Genomic DNA, 19296 nt, shown 5'->3' on the forward strand with positions numbered 1-19296 from the left:
TTAAGGAATTTCAGAGTATTGTGTAATATCTGTGTAGATTTTAAAAGTTTTTCACATTATGTTGCACTTAATTGTGTAATTACAAAATTACCGTAAACATTAATGGCACCTTATATATTTCGTATTTTAATCACTCCTCTAATAGTTCTTGTTTATTTTTGTGCTTAATATAGGCTATTACTAAACATTTATGCCTATAAACAGGGACGTGCACAGGGGGGTTGCTCAGGTTGCCCGGGCAACTGCCCATATGCCCTTCTCGACTCAAGTTGCCCTTCCGAGGTGGAAAAAATTAATTTGACTTTTTCTTCGTTTACACTATGCAGCGTTCCTTCGTTACTGTATTTTAATTAATTACGAAATTTGTATTTTATTTTTAAATTGCTATCCTGTGTTCCTGGCGCATTCGCGAATTAATGACTCGTTTGAGTCGATTCCTTACAAAGTGTTGCAAATAAATGAGTCTTTTGAGTCGATTCTTTACAAAGCGAATGGGCCAAACGTTTTAAATTGATTCGCGAATCAGTTTGAATGAATTGTTCAGATCGCTGCAAAAACGGAATCATTTTACCCGTAACCTATGTAGAAACACGCAGAATATAACCAGTGTTGGGTGACGTGGAAATGAATTTACCAATCTTTTAACTAAAAGCAAAACTTCACACACGTACCCGCCATTACATACACGCGACCTGTTCGTCGTCTCGTCAGACACAGTTAAACGCGTGCAACCTTCAGAAGCATTGTAGCACAGATTGAAGAAAATACATCGATGATTGACGTCTGATGATTGTCTGTACTGTATGATGTAAGTGATTCTCACAAAACACACGTGACATGACAACGTAAGAAAACATGAGTTTTGTCTAAAATCATTTTTATGTAAGTGTAAACTGTCAATGTCCTCAGACCATCTTAGGAGATTCTAACTTTATACATAGTGAATGCAAAACTGTTGTCAGTTTACTTGTCTGATATTTCAGCTATAAGCTACAATAACATTGACACTAGAGTTAATTTGTTTATTTGAAATGCTTGTCTATTCTGTGTTTGTATTCTTTTTTCTGTACTGTTTGTGTGTATGTTGCAGTTTATACTGTAGAAGTGCCCTTCATAAGTATTCTTCTGTTTGTTGTGTAGTCAAGAAATGTCTAAACATTAAAAGATGAACATGAGACAAAAGTACAGAATCTGTCACATTATTTTTTTTTAATGGTCACTGAGCTGTGTCCTGATTGTTTACACATGAAAAGCATAAAATGTGTAGGATCAGTTTGATTCACTTATGTGCATTTGTGTACAACACACATCACAAGTCAGCATTTAATGCTGTTGTTCTTTGTTGTATGTGTATGTGCTTTGTTTGCATGTATGTGTTGAAACATAAACAAAGGTTAATAAAATGTGACATTCTAAACTTCTGACATACTGATATTTATCTTACCAATTTCTGGTCTCCACAGCAAACAGAAAAATCTTGTCTTTACAGTTCTGATACTTATGGAGGGCACTGTATTGTGTGTGTGTGTGTGTGTGTGTGTGTGTGTTTGTTTGTTTGCGTGTGTGTGTGTGTGTGTGTGTGTGTGTGTGTGTGTTTGCGTTTTTTCATGAGTAACTAGTAACTCGCTACTTAATATTTTCATTGCATACTTTTTACTTCTACTTGAGTAATTATTTATTAAGTTACTTGTACTTTTACTTGAGTAAAGTTTGTGGCTACTCTTTCCACCTCTGTTAAAATCTTTTTGAATCTAGGCTGAGTTTGCCACGTTTAAGCCTAAATAATCAGACAGATAGCAGCTAGCTATCATAGCTTGCAGACAAGCAACCTAGGCTACAATGTTTTTGGTAGGCATTAGGCAAACATGTTTGCTGATTTTAATAAAGACCCTGTTATTCTCAGTCCTTCATATAGGCCGTGATTTAAAAAAAAAAAATTGGGGGGGTGCCCTTTATTTAGGTCAGAGCAACTGCCCCTAAAAATTCCTGTGCACGTCCCTGCCTATAAAGTAGTATGAAGTTAAACTACATACAGTACATTGTCAATCTCTGTATCCCATAGTATGCATGCCACTCAAAAACACCAAACCCATACCAGTGATAACTTTTATTTCAAAACAAAAATAATTGTTTAAAAGACATAATACACACATACAGATAATCACGTACATTAACCGTACACACACAATCTACACAGCCTGAAGTTCCCCTCCATCATTGAAAAAACAATCAAATGAGCAATAACCCTGAACCTCCTTGTCTTAATAAAACCCATTCAGGACTCCCCTTCTGCCATCACCTACATATCCAGGTGGGCAGTCCTTGTATATTTCAAAGTCAACGAGTAGGGCACCCGGAGCTCTTGCCCATATTGTCTGGAAAATGCACTCCAGTTCACAACACCTAATTTAGATAAAATACAGAACAAACAATATTGAATCATTTTGAAGAAATTGGCAAATTGGAAATAGGCATAAACATAGTAAAGAGTCATGCAAGGATTTTTTTTATGTAAATGTTACACATAATACAGGAAAATGTTAGACAAAATATACTTGAGTGTTATTGGCTTTGTCTGTAAAGTACCTAAGAGACTCACTTTTTGTTTATGAACAACATAAACCAGTTAAAAAAGTTTGTTAACACAAGCAACACAAGCTTAAATTTGACTTGAGAAAGCCTATCCTAAAAGTTTGAAATAGAAGTTTGAAGAATTTCAGTTTGCAGCAAAGTAGTTTTCAAGCTGAAAGTTTTGAAGGCAATACCGTCTATCAGACACAGACAAACAGACAGATGGACGGATAGACATGACAGATAGGTAGAGATAGATCGACAGACAGATAGATAGGAAGAACAGACAGATAGATAGATTGCACAAACAAACAAACAGAAATAGAAGGACAGACAGACAGACTTTCTCAAGTATCTTTTAAAGTACTCACAATTTAGATTTAAAAAAACTTACTGTTTGGACATACAAAGGGGACCTTTTCTCTGAACTTGGGCTTGCTGAAAACGTCTCTGAAAACCTTGCATGTCAGTGAAAGTCACCATAAAGCCATATTGTCCTCTTTATAACGACTCCCATCAGGATCTGCCAGAGGATGTAAGGTCAGGTGGCATCTGTTTAAAGTAGCAAACAGTCAGTCCAAAATGTAACTTTACATACAACTTATTAAAAGTGTAACTGAAAAATTGACAGGAGTTTATAATGCACTTACCTTGGTCAAATAATCCACAGGCCGGGGGATTTCATCACCTCTAAATTGGAGAGTAAGAACAAGAGTAGCATCATTTTCAAACCCCTGTTATTTAGGTTCAAGATTTGAAATGGGAACCAACACCTGCTCTCTACGCTCCTCTTTTACTGGAGCTGCTCTTTCAGCATCTCTGACCTTCAAAAGTTTAAAATATAAAGTCTCATAAAAACAGTTTGTTCTTAATGACATCCCTTAGGACCATAATTGAAATCCACTTGTTTAGATTGATACATGTAATGAATTTATCTATAGTTAAAAACATTTATTTCAAAATGCTAAATTTAAGCATTTGGTAATTGAAGCTTCAATGAACAGTATGTATTAAAAAAAGAAAACAAACAAACAAACAAACAAACATCAAAGGGGGAATTCTCCAAAAGCAGCAGACACTGATGTATGACAGGCTAAGTTAAAAATTAATACTGAGTTAGTTTACTTTTAATTATATGGGGAGTTTCTATTGTCTATTTCACTAACCTCTGTAAAATCAAAGGTCCCTGCTGTCAGAAAGCTCAGTGAATACTGAAATGGTTTCCTGATCAATAAATAAATATACTTATCAATAACATATCAAAATAGTTTACATTTAAAAATGTATTCATAGAAAAAAGTCCTAGAATATAACTTTGTTGTTGTTACTATTAACTCTTAAATCCTATATTTCTTCTTTTGGTTCAGTTTTGCTTTGTTTTAATCATAATCCCACCAAACCGCACGCGCGCACACACGCACGCGCGCACACACACACACGCGGTCCTAGTTATTTTAACATCACACTAAACGCCACTTCAAAATTAAAAATTGTAAATAAAAAAGAACAAAAACAGGAGCTTGTACTCACCATGCAGCGATAAACATCGGAAATGAAAACTTGCTATAATCGACGTCATCATGACTTCACGCCACTAACCAATGAGAAGCAGTGTGGGCGGGCCTGCACGTGCAGCACCGTCCCAGATGCATACCCGCCCAAATCTGCAGGCTGCAGACAGGGGCTTCTCGTTTGAACACATTAAACCACATGCATGTTTACACTAACAAGTGTTATGCATAATCATGCTAAAGTTAGCCAAGGAACTATAAAACTTCAAGTTTACAACATGGACTGTATAGATGTAAACGAATATGCTGAATTACCTGTGGAGAAGATAGAAAGTGTAACTTCAGTGTCCCTTGAGCCCCCTCTTGGAAAACTAACTCCAATAGTGACTTTGGTCTTGATGTTTTTCCTGTCACGTTGTCGTTTAAAATCCCCGTTTCGCATCCTTGGCGATTTGTTTTAATGTCCTCGAGAATATGTCTTCAACAGGCTTTCAAATCAAAGCATTAGATCGCAGATTCATCACGGTGTGCGGTTGTTGTAAAATCCGAAGGATTCAGCTACGTGCGCAGGTCACAGGCTGGATACGTCATCAAGCCTGGTTTATTTAAATCAACTGAGCATTACATTCGCAAGTCATACGCATATTACATCAATTTACAATTAACTAAGAATAATTGTCAGCTTTATAATTGTTAATATTCTGAAATACGTCTTGATGACGTATACCGCCTACACATGCAACCTCCGAAGGCTTCAGCCAGCAGCCAGCGTGAGTGTAGAGTGAAAGCGCGAAAGGCGGAGCTTGAATTTCAGGAATGTCCCTCTTCGGCGAATGTATTTCAAAGATGGAGGCACAACATGGATTCAGCCAGAGAGCGCTTCGACGGTATGCATTTTAAATAGCAGATTCTACACTTACGAGAATACTTTCATTGGTGGGTGGGAAGTAATTACACATGAATGAGCACATACTTTTGAAAGAAAACATGGGTTTTTGTTAAGAATTAACTCAATAAAGTACACAGTAGAGCTTTAAGTGAACTAATGGGTAGAGTGGTGGCTGCCTGGGTAGCTACGATGTTTTCCCTAATAGCCGAAATTTTGTTAGAAAAGAAGTTCATGAAGTCGTTACTATTGTGTTGAAGTTTACTATTGGTTTCTGTTTGTTCTTTGTTTCTAGTCAGTTTCGCAACTGTGCTAAAGAGGAAACGAGGGTTATTATGATTCTCATTTATAAGCTTGCTAAGATATGTAGATCTGGCGGTTTTAATAGCCTGTCTGTAGTGTTTAACACTCTGTTTCCATGCTGCGCGCCATACTTCTAACTTTGTGCTTCTATAATTTCTTTCCATTTTTCTAGCTGCCTTTTTAAGGGCTGCGGTGTGATGGTCATACCATGGAACTGGCGGTTTTTCTTTGAATCTCTTTTTTTGAATGGGAGCAACGGCATCCAATGTGTTAGAACAGACATTGTTTAGGTTTTCTATTTCAATATCTAGATCGTCACAGTTATCTGCTACAGGTTTCATTTGGGACAGGTCTGGAAGAGTGCTAATAAAGCTATCTTTAGTGGTGGAGATTATTGTTCTGGCTAGTCGGTAGCATGTTGTAGATTGAGTACAGAAAAAGCACATGTATTTCACATGTGCAAAACACATGTGCTCACATGTGCAAAACACATCTGCTCACATGTGCAATACACATGTGGGCACATGTGCAATACACATGCTCACATGTGCAATACACATGTGGCCACATGTGCAATACACATGTGGCCACATGTGATCACATGTGTGTGATTTTGCACATGTGAAATTTAATGTGTGAACACATGTTAAAATCACATGTGACACATGAAAACATGTTAAAATCACATGTAGAACATGTGTTTTGCACATGGGAAATGTGTGCTTTTGGAACACTTTTGTGTGAATCACATGTGAATTCCCATGTGAAACACATGAGATCACATGTGAAACACATGCAAAATCCCATGTGAAACACATGCAGATTCACATGTGAAACACATGCAAATTCTCATGTGAAACACATGCAAATTCTCATGTGAAACACATGCAAATTCACATGTGAAACACATGCAAATTCTCATGTGAAACACATGCAAATTCACATGTGAATCACATGCAAATTCACATGTGAAACACATGCAAATTCACATGTGAAACACATGCAAATTCACATGTGAAACACATGCAAATTCACATGTGAAACACATACAAATTCACATGTGAAACACATGCAAATTCACATGTGAAACACATGCAAATTCACATGTGAAACACATGGGCTCACATGTAAAACACATGGGCTCACATGTGAAGCACATGCAAATTCACATGTGAAACACATGCAAATTCCCTTTCAATTTCACATGTGAAATGTGTGCTTTTGGAACATTTTTGTGTGAATCCCATGTGAAACACATGTGAAATTAGTGGATCACATGTGGCACATGTAAAAAAAAATGGTCACCACATTATGCACATGTGATCACATGTGTTTCACATGGGATTCACACAAAAATGTTCCAAAAGCACATATTTCACATGTGAAATTTATTGTGTGAAAACATGTTAAAATCACATGTGACACATGAAAACATGTTAGAATCACATGCAGAACATGTGTTTTGCACATGGGAAATGTGTGCTTTTGAAACACTTTTGTGTGAATCACATGTGAATTTCCATGTGAAGCACAAAAAATTGTCATCACATTATGCACATGTGATCACATGGGTTTCTCATGTGATCACGTATTTTTTTACATGTGAACTTGAGAGTTAAAGTATATAAAGTAGGCCATACAATTGCTTATCATAACCCAGGACTCAAACTCACCCTTTGACCCCAAGGGTAAGCTATAATCTTGCTAAGATGTCAGTGATATAAAATAAAGGCACCAACGTGACTTTGACATAAGACACATTTTACTGTAAGGAAAAACTGATTCAAATGGAGAATTTATTTGCAAACATACAGAAAATTATAAGAAGTATCCAAACATATTCATAAAAAAAACAAGTATCAATAAAATGCTGTCCATACAACAACAACTGTATATCTGAGTGTGTGTGTATGTGGGAGAGAGAGAGAGAGAGAGAGAGAGAGAGAGAGATATGTGTCTTTATGCATGTCCATTGTTAGAGATGTGTCTTTATGCATGTCCATTGTTATATGTGCATCAGTCCTCAGATTCTCTTCCAGCAGGCTCCCTGTTTTAGGATAAAAAAAAAAAAAGAAGATTAGAGCAGTACAAGCATCAGTCTCTCTCGATAGCATTTACTTTTTCTTTTTGAATTTCAGGATTACAGTGTTTCCCACAGATCTGAAATTTACTTGTGGTGGTAGCTGGTGAAAAGGGCAATCATTATTATCCACCGACAAAAAATGGTCTACTATACATGTAACAAAGAACTAATAATGTGTGACACAACACAATACTTTGATTTATAAAACATTCATATTAATTTCACATTATAGTTCATTAATCTAACCACCCCAAACTTTTTTTGCCATAAACAAAGCTGACACTGTTTGTCAAAGCACCACGAAAACACTTTATGTTTTTGCACTGATATATGAAGCAATTTGATGACCCCTTTTATCAAACTCAATTATATACAATGTATACTATAGCCTATATAGACAGTGCAGGTCTATAGATTATAAATGTGACTGATGTTATAATGTTAATAACTTCTATAAGGCTTCAGTCACACCAAAAGCGCTTTAAACGCTTGCAAACGCAAGGCGCGACGCACTGCCTTTTTTAAAAAAAGAGCAGTGCGACGCGGCTTTTCATATTGCTAAGCAACCACCGAGTCAGCTGTCTTGTCAATCAAATATTGAAGCGTGAGCGCTCTTTTGCTGTTAACTGTCATATCAGCAGAAACTTTAAAAAGAGGACGCTTGCTCTGACCTTGTTTGAGGATGAGAGGTGCACAAACACGCAGGAGAGAGTGAGCGAGTGGAGTCCGGTTCTTCAAAGCAACTGTAAACTTCCCTCGCCACAACGTAAGGCCCGCCTCTCCCCTCATTCGATTGGACAATGGAAAGACACGAATGACGTCGGGCGCTTCTCCGCTCTCAGCGCTCCTTCAAAAACGCGTCCGCGGCAGGCGGCAAAAAACCGCAAGGCGCTCGGCGCGCATAAACAGCGCGCAAACGCGCCCTGCCCATAGAATATCATTCAAAAAAGGCGCCTGCAACTGCCATAAACGCTATTGGTGTGACTGGCCCCTAAGATAGGCACTTTTACTGCTTCTGCTTTCTATTTCTCTTTTGCCAATTAAAAAAAGCTTAATCCACTAATTATTTCAGATTTAAAAGTCTACTTGCTGTCCCGATGACAGACTTTACATTACAGCTTTGCGTTTTTTATATCCTGAGTCAGCTAGAGCTTTGCTCATTCAGTATTAGCACTGCTTTTTGCTACAATCTCTGTGCAAACTGTTTAGATTTTAGTAAAGATATGGTATATTAATAGTAAGATTATTAAAAAAATGGGATAAAGAAAATGAAGCGGCGCGTGGTCGTGACAAGAGCCAGTTGCTATCGCCATAGAAACCGGAGGCACGCTAAAACAGCACTCGAGCTTTAGCGCGGTAGCGCTCACGGCCGTTCTCCGATCGACTCGGGTTTTACACACAATATTAATCAGACTTGGGACCCGAAGTAATGAACTAGGACCGACCCGGACCCATCTGACCATTTAAAATATAAACCCGGAACCGTACGGGTCCCGCGTCCTCAGTGAAGAAAGACCTCTAATGGTAAAACTCTGCTCAAGTTCAGAAACATGAAAGGATACAATGTGACACTGAGGTTGCTTCGCGTCGCGCCCAATTCATTGAGAAACAGAGAGCACGTGAACGGACACTCAACCGGAGAGACACAACGTGCTTGCACGCAAAATGAAGCCAACTTAGATGCTATAAACACATATGCACATAAGCATATGCGACCATTTTGGTCGCAGTGTGTTCCCTGGCTGCTCCGTATGTGCTGCTGCAGTTGATCCAGTTTGCCGCGCTGAATGATGAGTTTATGACGCGTGCATCATCTTCACGGTCACCCGACCCCCACCTCTCTCTCGCGCGCTCTCTCTCGCGCGCTCTCTTTCGCGCACTCTCTCTCTCTCTCTCTCTCTCCAAAACACGGGTCATCCAGTCGAGTTCAGAAAATACGGAAATTCGTAAAGTGATTTTTTTTTACCTGGGCGGGTCGCAATTTACCTGGGCGCAGCGCCCAAGTAGAGCCTATGTATGGGAAACACTGGGATTAGCTGTTTTTAGTTGTATGGTCTTTGTAGGAATGGCCACTCGAATGTGGCATCGACGATCGATTATGAAACCATGATCGTGTGGGTTTATTTATTTTTTGTGGTTATGGCAGCATTTGGTTAGCATTACAACTTTTAAATATTGATTATGATGAACTATGCATGTGCATAATGAAACACCTGTTCTTGTCGCAGGTCCTGGCATATACAGGTAGATACAACAATAAAATGCTCACTACTGTTTCACCATGCGAGAATGCATGAGAAAAGTCAGGAATCGATCAAAAGAATCAAAATGCGTGCATCGTAACGAATCCCCGGTTCTTTAAAGTTTTAATCGGTTCTAAAATGAAACTGATTCTTCATACCCAACCCTAGTAAGTATTGTTATTTGTATTGGTGTATGATCTTACTCTGCACGTATGGCGCTTTTCCATTGCATAGTACCCCACGGTTTAGTTTAGTTTGGGTCGGGTCAGCTCACCTCACCTTGGCGTGGTTAGCTTTTCCATCGAGTTTAGTATCACTTCCTAGTGGGAGGGATTATAGGGGTGTCGTTATATTTGCGCTGCAGACTGTGACATCATACAAGTGAGAGCATCATTGTACATTTCCATACATTTATTATTTTCTCAGTCCGCCACAAAATTAAAATTGGCCACCACAAATAGATGTTTGCACATTGCGTTTATCACTAACGTTACCTCTGTCTCACATGACAGTTTCTGTTCAAACACCGCGGCGTCAGTAGACGGTGCTCCGCTGAGCCTCAATGAAGTTGCATTTAAGCATATAATGCTGAAGTGCTCGATGTGAATGTTCTGCCAAAAACTGCAAGTTTGGAAAAAACTTTTATGGTGTTCCTGATTCTCAACTTGTGGATGTTTTTCATCGCTAAAAGGGAGTTTGGGAACTTATAGCAGAGCACAGATGACAACATGTTTGCTCGAGACAGCGCAAGCTAGCACAGGTAAAGCTAATCTACATTATAGGATGACGCGATTTTCTCAGACCAATCAGTGATCTACAGTGTTTTCGCATCACGTTTGGTATCAGCTCGGGTCGCTTTGAACCCCAACCGAGGTGGTACGAAAAAAAGTATCGGGTACTCTGTACAGCACCCAATGGAAAAGCTCCAAAAAGTAAGCAGACCCGACCCAAACTAAACCAAACCGTGGGGTACTATGCAATAGGGCTGTCACTTTTTATTCGATATTCGAATATGCATTCGAACATGACGTGAAATATCCGTATTCGAACTATAAATAAACCATCCGGTTCTTAAAATGCCATGGGTTGCTAGATATTCGAATATATTCGGATACATTGCATGATATTCGAAACCGTTCGAATTTGATTTTTCTCAAAAGTGACAGCCCTACTATGCAATGGAAAAGCAACATTAGAATAGGAATGTAATAGTTAAAAAGAATAATATTTGTGTAAACAAGTTGGTAAACTATAATTTGCCCAAAACTCACAATATTGTAACATCCTTACCTATTACTAGCTTCACTTTCTCTGTCAGGACTCTGTCTTTGTTCACCAGTGGTCCCTTTTTTCCCTGTGACGGAGCATGTTGTCATTTTTTCTAAGGTGGAAATGGAGTCCATCACAGTTCTGGTGAGTTTCTTGTAATACACTTTTGGGCATAATCCAAGGTGACTGGGTTCAATTTAGTGACAGATGTGTTCTGTAAAGATAAAAAAAACATAATAACAGGCCAGCCCACCTTGGAAAAATATTTTAAATACAATAGTGTAACAACTAAAGGGACAGATGACCCCAAAATAAACATTATTTACCAATTTACCATTATGTCAATCTTCAATATTGTGAGTAAAACCTTACATTCTGTTCATCTTTCAATCTGTTTATATTACTAGGTATTATAGAAATACCTTTCTTTGTGTTCAACAGAGTAACATAAGTGTATGGAATTGAAAGGACATAAGGGTGAGTAAATGACAACATAATTTTCTTGTAAGGGTGGACTTTGCCCTTAAAGGCCTGGAGAACTTTGTAGAATCTTTTGTTGCCCTGAAAGTAATAAGAACAAAACCTATGCTTCTTTAATTTTGCTCAGTACAACTAAGAGACAAACAAAGAATTGTGTTTTGTTTTCTCTTAACTTTTACTGCCTGTCTAAAATATACTTTTTTGCACATTAAAGCAGGGGTGCCCAAACTTTTTTCTACCAAGGGACAAAAATCCAACCTGACTAAGAGGCGAGAGTTTAAAGTAAATGTTGCTGTGTTATATATTAAAATTAAAGTTGCCCTGATTCTCCTAATTTATACATTTCTAATATTTAAAAAATAAATAAGCAAACATTACTTTGTTGCCAACAATTTCCCGATACGGTACATATCCAGATACAAGGCCACGATACGATGCACATCACAATATTATAATATTTTGAATTACATTTTGTTCAGAATTTAGTTACATTATTATTATTATTATCTGTTTATTATACATTGAATAAGCAGTGTTGTAACTGTTGTGTGTTTGACATTCATTTATTAGCTTTTGGGGTAATTCGTAGAAATACTTTAAGTAATACTTAAATAAAGTTTTTTTTAAAGCAGATTTACAAATATAGTGCCTTACTCTAAGCATTATATTTGTCTCTCATTTAATTATTCTATATCTATGAATATATGTATACACATGCAGTCAAACCTAATACTACTGTATTTAATAGAAGTTTGCAAGTTGTGCAGACCCGTGTGCCCTTTAACTTTAACTCTACATATTCCACGAGTCATATGCGTATTTTCGATCAACAGCGATTCGTCATGCTACCTTCAAAAGTGCATCCGAATCGATACGGAAGGTGAGGTATATATGCGCGCATCGTCGGGCGTTCATGACGATGTATCTTCGTATCAATATTTTGAACACAGCACTACTGTTTATGCATAACTAATACAGTTTTATTTTCAAAGGTAACTGAGAAAATAATTTTGCCAATCATTGAGAAAGTAATTTTGCCAATCATTTTTACATTTACATTTTCCTTTGTCTGTGTGCCACTCCCTTGACCTCCCCATTATTAGCCTATAGTGCAGGGTACCTGAGTTCGTTGAGTTTCATGATGCACACCTTCAAGTATCCATGTACATTAAAAATAAATGTATTCATTTTAATTCCTTGCATTATATTTCAATTTACATTTTTGTAATGTACAAATAAAACAAAAAAAATTACATTTTAAAAACTGTTTAATTATAAATATGAACATCTGCGTCAATGATGTTTCCTTATCTCACGTGGCATGCCATGCCAAATTAAAGGTCATTGGCCCTAGTTTGGGCACCTCTAAATTAAAGGGATAGTTCCCCCCAAAATGGTCACAATTTACTCACTTTAATGTTGTTACAAACCTGGATACATTTCTTTGTTCTGATGAACACAAAGGAAGATATTTTGAGTAATGTTTGTAACCAAACTGATCAGAGGCCCCATTGACTTCCATAATAGGAAAAAGAATACTAGAAGTCAATGGGGCCTCTGATCAGTTTGGTTACAAACATTACTCAAAATATCTTCCTTTGTGTTCATCAGCACAAATAAATGATGCAAGTTTGTAACAACAGGAGAGTGGGTCAATTTCCCTAATTTTATTTTTGGGTGAACTATCCCTTTAACCCTTGTGCATTGTTCAAATTTACTACCCTTTCGTGTTGTTAGTGGATGAAAACATCCACTAAATTCAACGGCTATAAAAATGTATCGGATGAATATTTTTTCCAAATTTTTTTACATAAATCTGTTAATCAACCTCAGTACTGATCAAAACTACCAAATCTTCACAAAAATTCAATGATTTTAACTCTTTAATTGCCAAGTTTATAAGTGGTGTCACTGATTTGGGGGAAAAACACACACAAAATGACCGATTTTCAATATAAAATGTGATTGTAAACTGGATTTTTTTAAACCTTTTTCACAGTCTTGGGCATGCCAAAGATTGGTAAATACATTGGCTTTGAAGCATTTTTAGTTTTTGTGCAGCATCAGTTAAAAAAAATTTCTCCCTCATTTATTGTTATTGGCTGTTTTTGCCCCATTGACTTCCATTATAACCACATTTTTTGATTGCAGAGCTATGACACCTTTTTATCATGCATTTTTGAATGTTGTTGTTTTTTCCTTTTGCTAAGAGGTCAAATTAGTAATTTTTACTGTTGATCACCATGTGGCACTATTAACCCTTTAGTAGCCCTGTGCAAAAACAAAGCTTAATTTCTGGCTTGTACATTGTGTTTTATGGAGTATAACTCCATAATAAAAGCATATTTGTGTGTGTGTGTGTGTGTGTGTGCGTATGTGTGTGTGTGTGTGTGTGTGTGTGTGCGTATGTGTGTGTGCGTGCGTGTGTGTGTGTGTGTATGTGCATGAAAAAAAGATATTCTGTAAAAATCTTCTCTGCATTAGACATTAGATTTATGAACATCATTATTATGAACACATAAGTGTTTAGTCATTCCAACAGGACTTGCAGCATATCACTTGGTGCTCTCTGCAAGTTTGTCTGGAGGGACAGCAACTCATGCACGAGGGAGGTGAAAAGCTGTTTAGGAGAAGTCTTTCCTAGAAGACCTGGGAAAATCTCTGCAGCAATATTGAGGAGAGAGCATCACCCTCGCCCACCAGTTGCTACTGCACTGGTGAGAGAGATTCAGTCTCCTGCAGCTGTCTCTCCAGACACAAATCCACAGACACCAGCAGCTCAGGAGTGAAGAGGGGAACATGCAATTGGTGCAAAGAACAAACATGTCAGCACTTGCATCTGTTGTGGTGGACACACTTGCAGAGAGCACCAAGTGATATGCTGCAAGTCCTGCTGGAAATACTGAACACACACACACATACACACTAAAAGTTAGTTTGATTGTTTAGTTCTCCATCCATCCTCTACTCTTGCTTCATTGTTCAATTTATTTGAAGTTGTTTTTGTGTTCATAATAAATGATGTAAATCCGATGCAGAGAAGATTTTTACAGAAAATTTCCCTAACCCCAACCATCACAAAAACCCTTCTCCTACTTCACATTTTCAGGAAACATCATTTTGTTTGATTTATAAACTTGTTTCCTCATGGGGACATCAAAATGTCCCCACAAGGTCACAAAGACACTGGTATTCCTATCTTTGTGGGGACAATTGGTCCCCACAACGTGATAATTACCAGGTACACACACACACACACACACACACACACACACACACACACACACACACACACACAGCACACACACAATATTATGCTTTTATTATGGAGTTACACTTCATATAACTCAATGTACAAGTCAGAAATTAAGCTTTGTTTTTGCACAGGGCTACTAAAGGGTTAATAGTGCCACATGGTGATAAACTGTAAAAATTACAAATTTGACCTCTTTGCAAAAGGAAAAAAATCCAACATTCAAAAATGCATGATAAAAAGGTGTCATAGCTCTGCAATCAAAAAATGTGGTTATAATGGAAGTCAATGGGGCAAAAACAGCCACTAACAATAAATGAGGGAGAAAAAAATTAAAACTGATGCTACACAAAAACTAAAAATGTTTCAAAGCCAATGTTTTTACCAATCTTAGACATCTTCAAGACTCTGAAAATGGTAAACAAAAATCCAGTTTACAATCACTGTTTATATTGAAAATCTGTCATTTTGTGTGTGTTTTTTCCCCAAATCAGTGACACACCTTATAAACTTGGCAATTAAAGGGTTAAAATCATGGAATTTTTGTGAAGATTTGGTAGTTTTGATCAGTACTGAGGTTGATTAACAGATTTATGAAAAAAAATTTGGAAAAAATATTATTCTGATAAATTTTTACACCCGTTGAATTTAGTGGATGTTTTCATCCACTAACAACACGAAAGGGTAGTAAATTTGCCCACGGGATATCGTTGAGTTTTTAAAAAATTTCAAAGCATTTTCTTAAAATATATGTAAATATAAGATTTGTCACCAAAAATCATTCAATTTGCTAAAACAGAGAGAAAGTTACGGCCAAATTAAGAGTAAAAAAAACTCTGTAGTGGATGAAAACATCCCCAACAACACATGAGGGTTAAGCAAGTGAATGTAAACAAAACAGGTTCTGTCTTACCTTTCATTGCTTTGCAGTTGAGTGTGAATCATCCACTATCTGAAAAAGAAGTGTATGGAGTGTTGAGGTCAGCAGTATTTTAAATAATGATTATGAAAAATTGCACATCTATCAGCTGTTTACAAACCCAGGTATTGCTAGTGCAGGAGTTTTTTAACGGTATGATAGCTAGTACCCCATATGATAAAGTTTTAGCGAGAGACCCGTTTCCTAAAGTTTTTATCCATATTTTGTAAAGAAACATTGTAATTATGTTTTCAGCAATTTTTTTACAAACTCAAATACTTTGCTACTACTGTGTATACGTTTACCATTTTTGATTTGTCTTTTCCCTTGAAATTTGCTGGGGAATCTCTTACTGTACGTTCACACCGCCGCCGACTTGAGCTTCCAAAGTTACCGGAAGTCATTCATTTACAATGAAAGCTGACTTCTATCAGCTGCAAGGAGCGTCAAATCCATCGGCGTCGCGTTTTGAGCGACCAGAGCATCAATCAAAAAGTTGAAAGAAGCTCAACTTTATGGTAATGAGGTATGACGGGGTTCAGCGGCAAGCAGCAGCAAAACACCAGCAACCAATCAGAATATAGCCTAGACATTCTTCGCTTTCTGATTCCGAAGAAACATTTCATGGTGACAAAGACTTCAGAGCGGCCAAAGCTTCAACAAGCTTCCGCGTACTTATTGACATATGTCCTTGACCAGGCGGCCTGAGCTTTTTTGGAAGCTCAAGTCGGCAGCAGTGTTAACGTACATTAGACCACAACCTGAGGGACCCCAGTTTGAAAAAACCGTGCTCTAGTGGACCAAACTGTCTATTACACAATGGCTCTGTTTACATGCACAAAATTTTGTCAATCCGACTGAATTTAATACGATTGAAAGTTACGACGATACAGTTTACATGCACCCTAAACACTGCAATCTGATTTAAATGTTCGTTTACATGTACATTATATAGAATCCGAACCGACAGTCTGCACAAGCACACCGCCAGCGTTGCCAGACTCGCATATCAAAACCATCCGAATGGATGTTCAAAACTAGCCCAAAAGCCCACTGACTATTCACAGCCCAAATACCAAGAACTAAGCAACGAAATAATTTAATCTTTAACCCGCAGAAAAAACAACTGCTGGAAACAGTTTAAACAGTAGCCGATCCTATCTAGAAGTATTGTGTATGACACAAGGTAATGGTCAGAAACTGCATCACTCTGAGGTGATATTTCGACGTCATTAATATTGAGTCCGAGTGACAGAATTAAGTCTAATGTGTGCTTACGAGTATGCGTTGGCCCTGTCACGTTTTGTCTAATATTGAGAGAATTTAGAACATCTATAAACGCACGTCCTAATGCGTCTTTTGGGTTATCCACATGGACATTAAAATCACCAACAATAAGAGCTTTATCTACAGTGACTACAAGCTCAGATAGGAAATCTGCTATTTCATTAAGGAAATCTGCATGGTGGCCCGGTGGTCTATAGATTGTCGCTAAAGCAAAAGAAAGCTGTTTGTGGTTACGATCAGTTATTTCCATATTTAACAACATTACTTCAAATGATTTAAATTTTAGCTCAGATTTTTGGTTTACTTTAAAAATTGTGTTGTATATTGTAGCTACACCACCCCCTCTCCCCTTTAATCGAGGTTCGTGTTTATAATAATAGTCTTGTGGGGTGGATTCATTTAAACTAATGTAGTCGTCTGCTTTAAGCCAGGTTTCTGTTAAACAGAGTACATCTAAGTTTTGGTCTGTAATTATTTCATTGACAATAGGTTCTTTATTGGTAAGCGATCTAATGTTAAGAAGGCAGAATTTTAACATTCGAGATTCATCTGTTAATGTATTGTTTTCTAATTTTATTTGAATCAGATTTGTACCAGATGTAACAAGCGGTGCCCTGTATTTATTTGTTCAGGGAACAGATACAGTTGAAATGTGCTGATATTTCGGTAAGATTGACTCGAAGTGCTGGGATATAAGTGGTCTTGACATATCACGGCAGCTAACAGATGGACGGTTAAGCCGATCCGTCTGTTTCCTGACCTGGGCCCTGGCATTGTTTCTCACGTGTCTCTACTGCGTTTCATCACAATTCATATTACGACTAGTCATGAGATGCATAACATCCAATGCGATAACACGTGCTGTCATATTTAAATTGTCTTTTTAACTTTGTAAATGTCTTGTCTCTATCACAAAAAGCTATAAATATGAATAGTTTTTCTCACAAACGTATTGTTTTGCTTCGGAAGACATTTATTAATCCACTGGGTTTTATATGGATTACTTTAATGATGGATGGATATTCTTTTGAGCTTTGAAAAACATTGATCCCAGTCAATGCCATTATAAAGCAAAAATATAAATACAATATATAAATGTAAAGAACCAGGAAATTATTTAATATAACTCTGATTGTGTTCTGTTAAAAAAGTAATAGATAACTTCTTGGATGACATGATGGTAAATAATCAGTAAATTTTTATTTTGGGTGGAGGAGGAATCCTTTAACTCATTCGAGTCATCAGACAGTCATCTTGTTGCTTTGACTGAATTCATTTACAGATCAAAATCCCTGGTGGTAAATCAACACTGCTCAGTCTTATCTATTTAAGTACACTGACGATCCTGAAGGTGTGTTTAACATTAATAAAATAATAAAGTAATGCATAAAGTGATAAATGAACATTACTGATGATGTGTGCTGTTAACAAGCAGAAGGGTAAAGATAAACTAAAACAAAGACGTCAAAGCAACAAGATGACTTGGTTCAGACAACTCAACCCTTTTAAAATGTCTTTTATTTACGGTGCATTTTATCCTTTATCTTAGACAAAGCAGGCCATGTTAACTTCATTTAATACATTCTGGAACAAATCTGGGCCACTTATCATTTCTACTTACAAATTAACATTTCTGTTCTGCTCCGTTTACAGTGTTTGGGTGAGATCTAGACCGAGGACTAAGGCATATACTAGGGCAGAACTAAGTGTTGTGGCCCACAGGTGAGACAAACTTTGCAACTTGGTATCTGTTAGACACGATACATTGAAGAAGTGCCCATTCATATTATACTTAAACTTAGTCCAAGACCATTTGATTTTTGGTTCATTCACACTGCCAATGATTTCCCGGAATCTGTGTTTATGCCGTAAAGACACATGATGTGTTTAAAGTCCTGCACTTGATTGGTTTTATCCACAGTGTCTGAAGGTTTGTTATTATTGGTTATTTCTCTCTGCAGAAGACTGCATTTTTGTTTATGATAAGACTATAATGGAATGTGTGATTCGCTCTTCTAATATGCCCTTGAATTAACCCAATTTCAAAGTGGATATTTGAAACCCCCTGAATTCTGTCCAGTTTGCAGACATTTCTCATCGTGAATGTAAATGTAATTAATAATAATATATTAATAAATAATAATAATTTATATAGCGCTTTTCTCAGTACTCAAAGCGCTTTACATATGAACAGGGGATTCTCCTCAACCACCACCAATGTGCAGCATCCACCTGGATGATGCGACGGCAGCCATATTGCGCCAGAACGCCCACCACACACCAGCTTATTAGTGGAGAGGAGACAGAGTGATATAGCCGATTAGTAGATATGGGGATGATTAGTAGGCCAATAGGCAAGTTTGGCCAGGATGCCGGGGCACACCCCTACTCTTTTTCGAAGGACATCCTGGGATTTTTTTCACAGAGAGTTAGGACCTCGGTTTAACGTCTCATCCAAAGGACGGTGCATTTTGACAGTATAGTGTCCCCG

General features: G+C 37.4%; 2 long non-coding RNA genes across 3 annotated transcripts in view; both read right to left on the reverse strand.

Moving 5' to 3' along the window:
* Nucleotides 1-2025: 2025 nt before the first annotated feature.
* The window catches only part of LOC135785514 (uncharacterized), a 387186-nt gene continuing 369915 nt past the window's right edge, over nt 2026-19296 (reverse strand). Inside the window, exons 2-4 of one of the 2 annotated variants that reach the window (XR_012335665.1) lie at nt 3222-3261; nt 2966-3123; nt 2026-2403 (exon numbers count right to left, since the gene is read on the reverse strand). This is a non-coding gene — a long non-coding RNA (uncharacterized lncRNA). Of the gene's footprint in view, nt 2404-2965; nt 3124-3221; nt 3531-19296 lie in introns of those variants that run through there. The other variant, XR_010546612.2, reaches the window with a different exon arrangement.
* Nucleotides 7167-16076, reverse strand: LOC141281433 (uncharacterized). The gene is made up of 3 exons (XR_012335763.1): nt 15513-16076; nt 10888-11080; nt 7167-7318 (listed from the first exon to the last, which is right to left on the reverse strand). It is a non-coding gene; the product is annotated as an uncharacterized lncRNA (long non-coding RNA).

This window comes from Paramisgurnus dabryanus, chromosome 22 (genome assembly GCF_030506205.2).
Source record: "Paramisgurnus dabryanus chromosome 22, PD_genome_1.1, whole genome shotgun sequence".
Taxonomy (NCBI): Eukaryota; Metazoa; Chordata; class Actinopteri; order Cypriniformes; family Cobitidae; genus Paramisgurnus; species Paramisgurnus dabryanus.